At 32.7% G+C, this 8,964-nt stretch overlaps 1 protein-coding gene across 1 annotated transcript in view; it reads right to left on the bottom strand.

The window, feature by feature from the left end:
- ERBB4 (erb-b2 receptor tyrosine kinase 4) overlaps positions 1-8,964 on the bottom strand; it is a 1,149,310-nt gene that overhangs the window by 675,911 nt on the left and 464,435 nt on the right. The gene's annotated exons all lie outside the window — the stretch shown is intronic.

Genomic DNA, 8,964 nt, shown 5'->3' with positions numbered 1-8,964 from the left:
CAGAAAGCATGTTAAAACATACATATGCATATATACAATTTATTTGGTGGTCTCTTTTTTTTTTTTTTTTTTTTTGCTTAGAATGACTAGGGATGACTTGGTGGCTCAGTCAGTTGAGCGTCTGGCTTCAGCTCAGGTCATGCATGATCTCACTGTTGGTGGGTTTGAGCCCTACATCAGGCTCTGTGCTGACAGCTCAGAGCCTGGAGCCTGCTTCAGATTCTGTGTCTCCCTCTCTCTCTGCACCTCCCCTCTCACACTTTATCTCTCTCTGTCTCTTGAAAATAAATAAATGTTATTTTTTTAAAAGTGATAATATGAGTTCATTGTACCCCTTTCAATTACATTGAAATGCAGAACATGACACATAGAAGTTCACTAAGAGCTCAGTCTCTACAGACAACTACCATTTACATTAGGTGCACATTACTACAACTGTATTTTTCATTTGTTTATAGACAATTGTAGATGTACAAATAGGAATATACTAAAACCAATATATTTTAAACTACTAGCATTATTACTATTAATTTTTTACAAATAGAGCAATATACATATTGTTCTATAACTTAATTTTTCACTTAATATACGGTCATCTTTCTGTGTAGATATTTATAGATCACTCCATTCTTTTTTACTATTTCATTTTTCTCCCTATGTATGCAGAGCACAACTTATTTGACCATCTTTTATTGATCAACCATTGTGTTCTTTCCTTTTTTACTATTAAATATAATGCTATAATAAACATGTGTGTGTGTGTGTGTGTGTGTGTGTGTTTGGGAGTGGTGAAGGGCAAGTTGAAACATTAGGTCAAGAATTTAAAGATCTGGATCCTGGGTGCTGCGGTGGGTTAAGCGTCCTACTCTTGATCTCAGCTTAGGTGATGATCTCACAGTTCATGGGTTTGAACCCCACACTGGGCTCTGCACTGATGGTGTGGAGGCTGCTTTGGATTCTGTCTCTCCTTCTCTCTGCCCCTCTCTGCTTGTGCGCGCGCTCTCTCTCCCTCTCTCTCTCAAAAATAAATAATAAACTTTAAAAAATAATTTAAAGATCTCATTACTAAGAGATATTGCCAAATTCTAGCCCCCAATATTATATCTATTTTTATTCCCTTTATGCTTGCCAGCAATAGCCACTATTATCTGTATTCTTAATAGCTCTCTCTATATATTTCTAAAAGCCTATGGCGTCACTAATACAATTAACAAATCTAGAGAAATAAACTAGCTGAGACATAAGAGCAAAGATGAATCCTACCAAAACTGTCAGTTGTGTTGCTAAGAAAGCAACTTGAGGTGTTCATGCCCTTAATAATTAAGTTTTGTGATGTAAAAATATTGACTATATTTTATTTCTCTGTATAACAACTCCCATAGTCTTCTGATAACCTTCATTACAGAAAGTTAATTGTAAGGATATTATGAAGAAACTTATACAGCACTATTATAAATCATAAAACAAATACACATCATCATGGAAATTTCAGGTTAGGTAATGCATCTTTGTACTTGCTAAGTGCATTTTTACAAAGTATATAAATCAGAGGAAAAAACATATACACATGCAGAGAACATTTTTGCTACTCTTTCACAACTGGGTTCAGATTTCCTGAGTCTTGTTTCATATATATATATATATATATATATATATATATATAATTCCAGCCCAATAACTAAGTATCTGAGGATTATACAGATTTTTCATTGATTTTTGTTCTAAATCCTGTAGACTTGTAAAACAATAATCACTTTCTATTCAGCTCATCAATCATAAAGAGTACCAACTCCTTACATAATGGGAATTTTACACAGATCTGGCGTCCTTCAATTTAAAGAAAATAGGCAAGAAAAGAGAATACGTTTGAGGGGGTGGCTTAATAAATCTTTTAAGGTTAAGTTCTATAATAAAATTGTTTTTCAAGTAATGGTTACTCAGTCTTAAGTTTGCCATGCATTATGAATGCTTTTCTTTTGAAGACTATATTTTTAAATGTAAATTTGCATGTTTTCCTTTTTAAAAGCACCTACAGCCTCAGAGTTCACCAATTCAGTTCAACTGAAAATATGCTAGAAACACTCCATGGGTCAAAATTTAGCAAATGAGTCCTCAGTAGGGTTTATCTCATTTTATGATATACGGTAAATAGTAAAAAGTAATTCCTTACATTCAAAAGTTTTCTAAGGGTTTACATGGTAAGTTTTTATGAATTGCTTTTGAACGTTTCTTCTTAATTGTTTAAACTATTCATACCCTTTGCACTGGCTCCCTTCCTATGTCACCTCTGAAATGACAAAATGGTGAAATATACTATGTGGAAAAGATCTCCAAGATGCTTTGAAGCACCTTCTTAAACTGAATATTATTTCTAGATGTTTCATCATCATTTAATAGGTCATTTAAAGGTGTTTCTAAAAATACTCTTTGAAACATTCTTTACAGACTGTCTTTCCCAGTTTAGAACAAATGTGTCAACTGGTAGTCTAGTGTTAGTATTGGACATTGTATGTCTACTATAACTTTTCATTTTTTTCTGTCAATAAGACAGCCTCCTCATACAAAGTTATGTTTGTGACATTCATAACTCATACAACAAGGGTTTCAAAGAACTGCAGAAGGTTATGTTAAGAAGAGACATCTCCTACAACAGATTGCTGAAGCAAACAAAAAGGGAGGTGGTGAAGAAGTTTTTGAGTTTTTTGTGTCCTGCACTCAACATGCAGGTTATGGGGATAAAATGCAATTGAACATCTTGGGATGTAATGCTTTTCTAGATGTTCTAGAATCTCCTCCAATATTTGCATGTCATACAAAAATGAGAAAGAAAGAGTTTTTCCATTGGGGCATTAAGAAACAATCAAGAAAGAGAAAACAATATTTTTTGTTTAAAAAACACTTTTTCTTCAGGACAGTACAGGAATAATCATGCAAAGACATCACTCAATACCAAAGGTACAAATCATATGGCATCAATCAAAATCATAATGCTTCTTTTGCCATCTGACTGGTGTTAATGTTAAACATGTCAGTGAGAGCTCCTTCTCTGCCTGAGCTTCAACAAATTCATTGATTAAAATGATGCAAGTCTTTATGGAGAGGCTCATCCAAAAGCTACACATATATCCTCATTTTCCTGCTTCTAACATCCTAACCCAACAGTATGTACCATTTTGGGTAATTCTTTTCAAATGGTCATTGATTGAAGCTGAATCTATAAACATTCGCATGCCTTGTATGCTTAAAACTGAATAAAATATTGCATTTCCAGTGAAAAAAATAAGAATATATGTATGTATTTAAGGGGATGTCAGTTCTGAGTTTTCCATATGTGACATTAATTCTTACAGGCAGCAATCATGAGATAATCATAAAGCAGTCCACTTGGCAAATTTCCGTCTTCATTACACTTGAGATATTTTGTTTTTTACTTTTGAGAGTTAAACTATGGTCAAAAATTGGCTATATAACTGCCTTATAAAGGTTCCAATGAACAATTATATTAAAGAAAGACTACCTAGAAAATAAAACAAGGTAATTTTTCATATTTATGAAAAAAATTTTATAAGTGACATTCTACTAGATGAGCTACTGTAAGTCCAATGATCTCTTGAAAGGAAGAATTTAATCATGTAGGGAGAACACATTCACATTTATGTAGAAATGCAGATGTTTACAACTTTTGGTGATAGACTTAAATTATATATGTAGCAATTAATTCACTTAATCATAAACTATTAAATCTTTATATTCATATAAAATATTTCTCTTAAAATATCTTACATATTTTAATTTTTAAAAAACAAGGAGAAAATTCAAGGCGATTTTTATTTGCTTGTTAAATGTGGCAGTATTGTTTGAATTATATTAAAATTAAAGTAATAAACGCAGATTCTGAGCAAAGAAATTGAGAAATAAAGATGACTATAAAATAATATTTTATGAGAGCATTCGCATATGTTGGCATAGTAAAATGGCATATGTGAGTATTAGTATAGAAGTTTCTTTCCTTTTTTTTAATTAAAGACTATCATTATAAAAGAAAACAGTTGCAGTTTTTCAAAATATTTCTGACTTTCTATAAGAATAGCCATTTTCATAAAGTAGATTCAAATAACATTTAGTCTTAAAAACCTGAAAGGGACATTTTCTTGACAGTGATTTAGGAAGATTATGAAAAATTAATGGTGTCCTTAAAGTGTTAGAGAAATATATGTGAAGCAATGTCTCAGGAAAAAGTAGTAACACAGCAAAAAAGTGAAAAATATATACTTAATATACATGTACATGCAGTTATAAATATATGTTGGAATTAGTATCATACAGTAAAAAAAAGGAAACCACATGTCGGAAATCCCTTCTCTGATCTTGACCAACCAACTATGTGTCAGCTTGAAGCATGCTCATTTGTCCTATGAAAATTTGCATTAGAAATTCATCCAGTAGGTCCTCAACATCTACTAATGAAAAAAATGAATGAGTCAAACACCTCTATGATTGATCATACAAGAAGTAACCTAGTATCATTTGTTTTTACTAATAGAAGCCATTAAGATAAAGCATCTGTACAAGGAAAAAGATAAGGGAAGGCCCATGAGTAATAAATGAGCAGTATGGTTATATAAAGAACAAATCATGACAGACAAACCTGATTGCTTTTTCTTATAGAAGTACAAAATTAATGAATAAAGGGAGTGCAGTACAAGTAATATATTTGGGTTTTCACAGAGTATTTAATTCAATGTTTCATAAGCTCTGACTTACAAAATTAATTCAAATTGGCCTGGAGATGATTATTCTCAGATGGTTTGAAAACCATTTAAAGAGCTGTAAACAAGGGGTAATGATAAATGGCAAAAGACAGAGCTGAGAGGAGGAGTGAACTGTCACTAAGGTTGATTTAGGTCTTGGGTTTCAGTATCTTCATTACTAACATGCAATATGGAATAAACAACACACAAATGAAATTTGAAAACAACAGTAAATTGGAAGGCACCATAAACATAGGAACAGTAAAAGAGTCAAGAAGATGCAAGTGGGAACATAAAAAGGGACTATACAAAAGACTGCCCATGCTAAAAAGGCAAGTGTATGTTAAAAGAGAGTTTGGATTTATTATAAGCAAACAAAGCCAGACAAACCTGGCAAAACAGGTTAACAAAGTAAGTGAGCACAATCCCGTAAGTAAGGCATTATGGAAACTCCTTTAAATAAGTATGCACAGATTCTGATGCACGTCTCAATTTTGACAGATTTATAAATGGAAAGGAGTCTTGGATTATAGCTTAACTCAAATTCTGATGTTCGATATGGTACTCCAAATAGGATAATATATATCCTTAAAGAGTGACTTTACATATTCCATTCTCTATTTTTCTTCATATAGATTATCTGCAGAAAAAAAAGGCACTATGATTTGACTATTCTTTGACACTGAGCACACTTACAGGTCTTCTCTTCCCTCATGAGTGCAGTTGAAATGTATGTAGGGAATATCACCTACACAAAGATAATCACGAAGGTAAATCTTTTGTAAATGACTTTTGGATTATCAATGGCACAGTGCTCCCTCTTTATCTGTGCAAATAATTGAGAGTCGATTGTACACACATATAAGGAAAGATAAATAGGGAGACAAATGACTTCCATGAGAAGATTATTACTTTACTCCACTTTATCCCCTTCTATTGGATAACTCAACAAATTAGAGGGAATTCAGAGCACTGAAACAAAAATGATAAAGGCAATAAAGCTATCCACTTATGAGAGTCAATTAAATGAGCTAACCCATTGAGTCCATTTGACAGCCATGAGTGGTGTTACATGGGCAACACCTAGTTTTAGGCTGAAAATCTACAAGAGGAGAGGAATTCTTTTCATGGGATAAGAACAGTTTCCCTCCTACTCTAATTCTCAGATAAAGAAAACTATGATTCAGAGAAAACATTATTGCCTAAGTGTTAACAATTTTGACTTAGACTTTTATTGTACAACTATTTCTTAACGACTTAAGAACCAAGTCTTGATTACCCATGGGTAAAAAAAAAATGCAAGTTAGAAGATATTAGTGAAAATCACAGTGATTTTTGAAATTAGATAGACCTAGGTTTGAATATTGGCTCTGCCACTTATATAATATGTATGAATGTGATAAAAGCTCCACATCTGAAAAATAGAGATAATAAATTTAACTTAATTCATAAATGTGTTAAATGAGAAAATAGGCACTCACTGAAATGTTAAAGAGTGGAATAATAAATAGTAAATAGTGGGAAAAAATCACATTTGGTTTTGAAATATATACAAAAATACCTATGCTTCCCATATTACAAACGTGTTTTTTTTTAACTGTCATCCCTAATTGGAAGGAAAGATGGTAGAAAGAGCATGATATCTGAGATCATAAAGTGTTAAGAGTGACTACTACTTCCCCATCTACAAATTATATGACTTAGGTAATTTATTTAAAGCCTGAATCTCATAGTTCCAATTTACAAAACTGCAGGTCAGTAGATGATAAGGCACAGGAAAGGATATACAGTGGATAGAGAATAAATATTTATCTTCCTTTATCCTCATCTTTATCTTTCCCCACCCAATACCTATTTTCACTATCTGTTTGTTTTATTTTCTTTAATGCACATCTCTCTTATGGCAGGCATATTTGACATCATCAGTCTTGACATCCAAACTCAATCTTGGGTAGAAACTACATCTTGTTTATGTTTTCTTTTTCAAATTTTCATAGTTTAAAAATTACCAAATAATATATTTGAAATTACTCTAGTTCAGAGTGTTACATTAAGGAAAGATTACATATTATTAGCTTAAGTATTCCTACATGTGTTGTCTTTGTTTCGTGAAATCACAGAGATGGAGGCTATATTTATATCGCTCAGTCTTTCATCACTGAATACAAACGGGTGACGAATAAAAGCTTTCTAATAGATGACAATTAGGCATATACACAACCTCCTTCTGCTCATCCCTGACCCTTTCAGTTTGGCAGAGTATGGGGAGCCTGACATCTGACTGAAGAGTGAGGAAATAGACAGCTGGGCTTAGGTCATCTTCTTTACATATTTATTTTTGACAGTTGTAGGTTATCTTCACAGGAAAAACTATAAAGTAATATAAGTATATTGAAAATAAAACTGGGAACTGTAAGAGCAGAAATTCCCTCTTCTCAGGAAATTTATTTTATTAATTTCCTTTAAATACAGTACCATGCCTTCACCATTTCTTCAGCAAGTTCCTTTCTTCATAAAGGAAGATGTGCCTCCCTCCCTCCTCCAAAACCCAATACTTTCCCAACTGTTTTGTTCCATTGAGTTAAAACACTTATTAAACAGAAAACATTTCAATTACCTGGAAATATAACCTTTCTAATAAATCCAGGTGAGCAATGGTAGAATGAGTTATCTCTCAGAGTAGTGGTTTTCCATCTCCAGGAGTATGTAAGCCATATCGTTAAAAGAATAGAATGAATGTTGAGAAAAAGAGTCTTCTCTGAGAGTGAATCAATTCCAAGGAGTTTCCACCACTAGGGACCTCAGAAGAGAAAGACGGACCCCCTCTGTATTTCTTGAACATTTCTGAATTGAAAATGATTATTGAGCACCAGGTTATTTTCCAGTCACTGTAGTAGATACTGGGAATACAGGGATAATCAAAGCATGGTTTCTTCCCTTCAGAAGGCCTACTAAGGAAGAAAAAAATGCAGAGGAGATTATAACATGATGTGATAAGTGTAGTGAGACAGATATGTATTTTGGGGTTATGATAGCATAAGGAGGTGGCACTTAGCTCAATGGGACATACAGAGGGCTCTTACTTCCAGTCTTTCATAACACAGAAGCCATATGTTTGTGTGTAAGAATTTTTAACATCTTTTACTATGTCAACTTGCTGTTTTGATAGTAGCTAAGATAATCCAAGAGACTAAACTAAATGATGCCATTGCTCAATGGAAAATATAAAGGATTTTAGTTTTCTAGTAATAAAGCATACATATTCATTACACAAAATTGGCAAATAAAGAATAGACATGGAAAAAAGACAGTATTAGCCACTATTAACATTTTTGTGCTATTTTTATCCCAGTTTTTCCCTTTTCTCTCTCCACATATAAGCAAATAAATAATTATAATAAAAATGTATTATTGTATGTATTAATGTATAATGTACATGTATGTCCATGGGCACATACATGTTACACCTATAGTAATGCAAATAATTTTATATTCTAAAAAAATCCCAATATTATCTAATAGTTATAAACACTTATGTGAAAAATAATAATTGTACCTTGTTCATAAACTTTTGATAATTAAAGGAGTCTATACATGTAAAGAATTTAGAACAGTATCTGAGATATAATATGATGCCAATAAACTTAGCTGTCATTAGCATTATTGTATTGCCTTCAATATCTTTATATCAGGGTCACCTGTTTCCACAGATAATAAGGGATAGGAAGACTATTTTTTTTCATGAAAAACTATTAAAGGTGATAAAATAGATACACATTCTGTCTGTCCAGAACACCAATTCTGAGAATTTCTCCAGTCCTGTCTTCCCCATAACCTAATTCATTGCCATGATTATGTTGGGAGTTGCTGTCATCTGGCCTCTGTTAACATGGCCAGGGGTCAATCAGACTCCTTCCCTGAAATTAATTATTAAAAGGAAACAAACAAACAAAAATTCATTCTTATTTTGGGTATCTCGATTGAGAACTATCAGCACAGGAGTAGTTGGCAGTCATATTTTCCACTATGTAGGTAAGAGAAGCAGATGACATAAGTGTTGGAAGAAAAAAAATGAAGCCAATTCTCAGAAACAGAGATGAGGAATGGATACAGTATTCAGGTAGTCTTTATATTTAGGATTCCCATGTTTCCTGAGGCTCTACTCTCCCCCCCCCATAAAAAGAAAAAAAATTGTCCTTGGGTTTTATGAAAT

Source organism: Prionailurus viverrinus, chromosome C1 (genome assembly GCF_022837055.1).
Source record: "Prionailurus viverrinus isolate Anna chromosome C1, UM_Priviv_1.0, whole genome shotgun sequence".
In the NCBI taxonomy this organism is placed as follows: domain Eukaryota; kingdom Metazoa; phylum Chordata; class Mammalia; order Carnivora; family Felidae; genus Prionailurus; species Prionailurus viverrinus.
The sequence above is the reverse complement of the archived record's forward strand: the minus strand, read 5'-3'. Positions and strand labels throughout refer to the sequence as shown.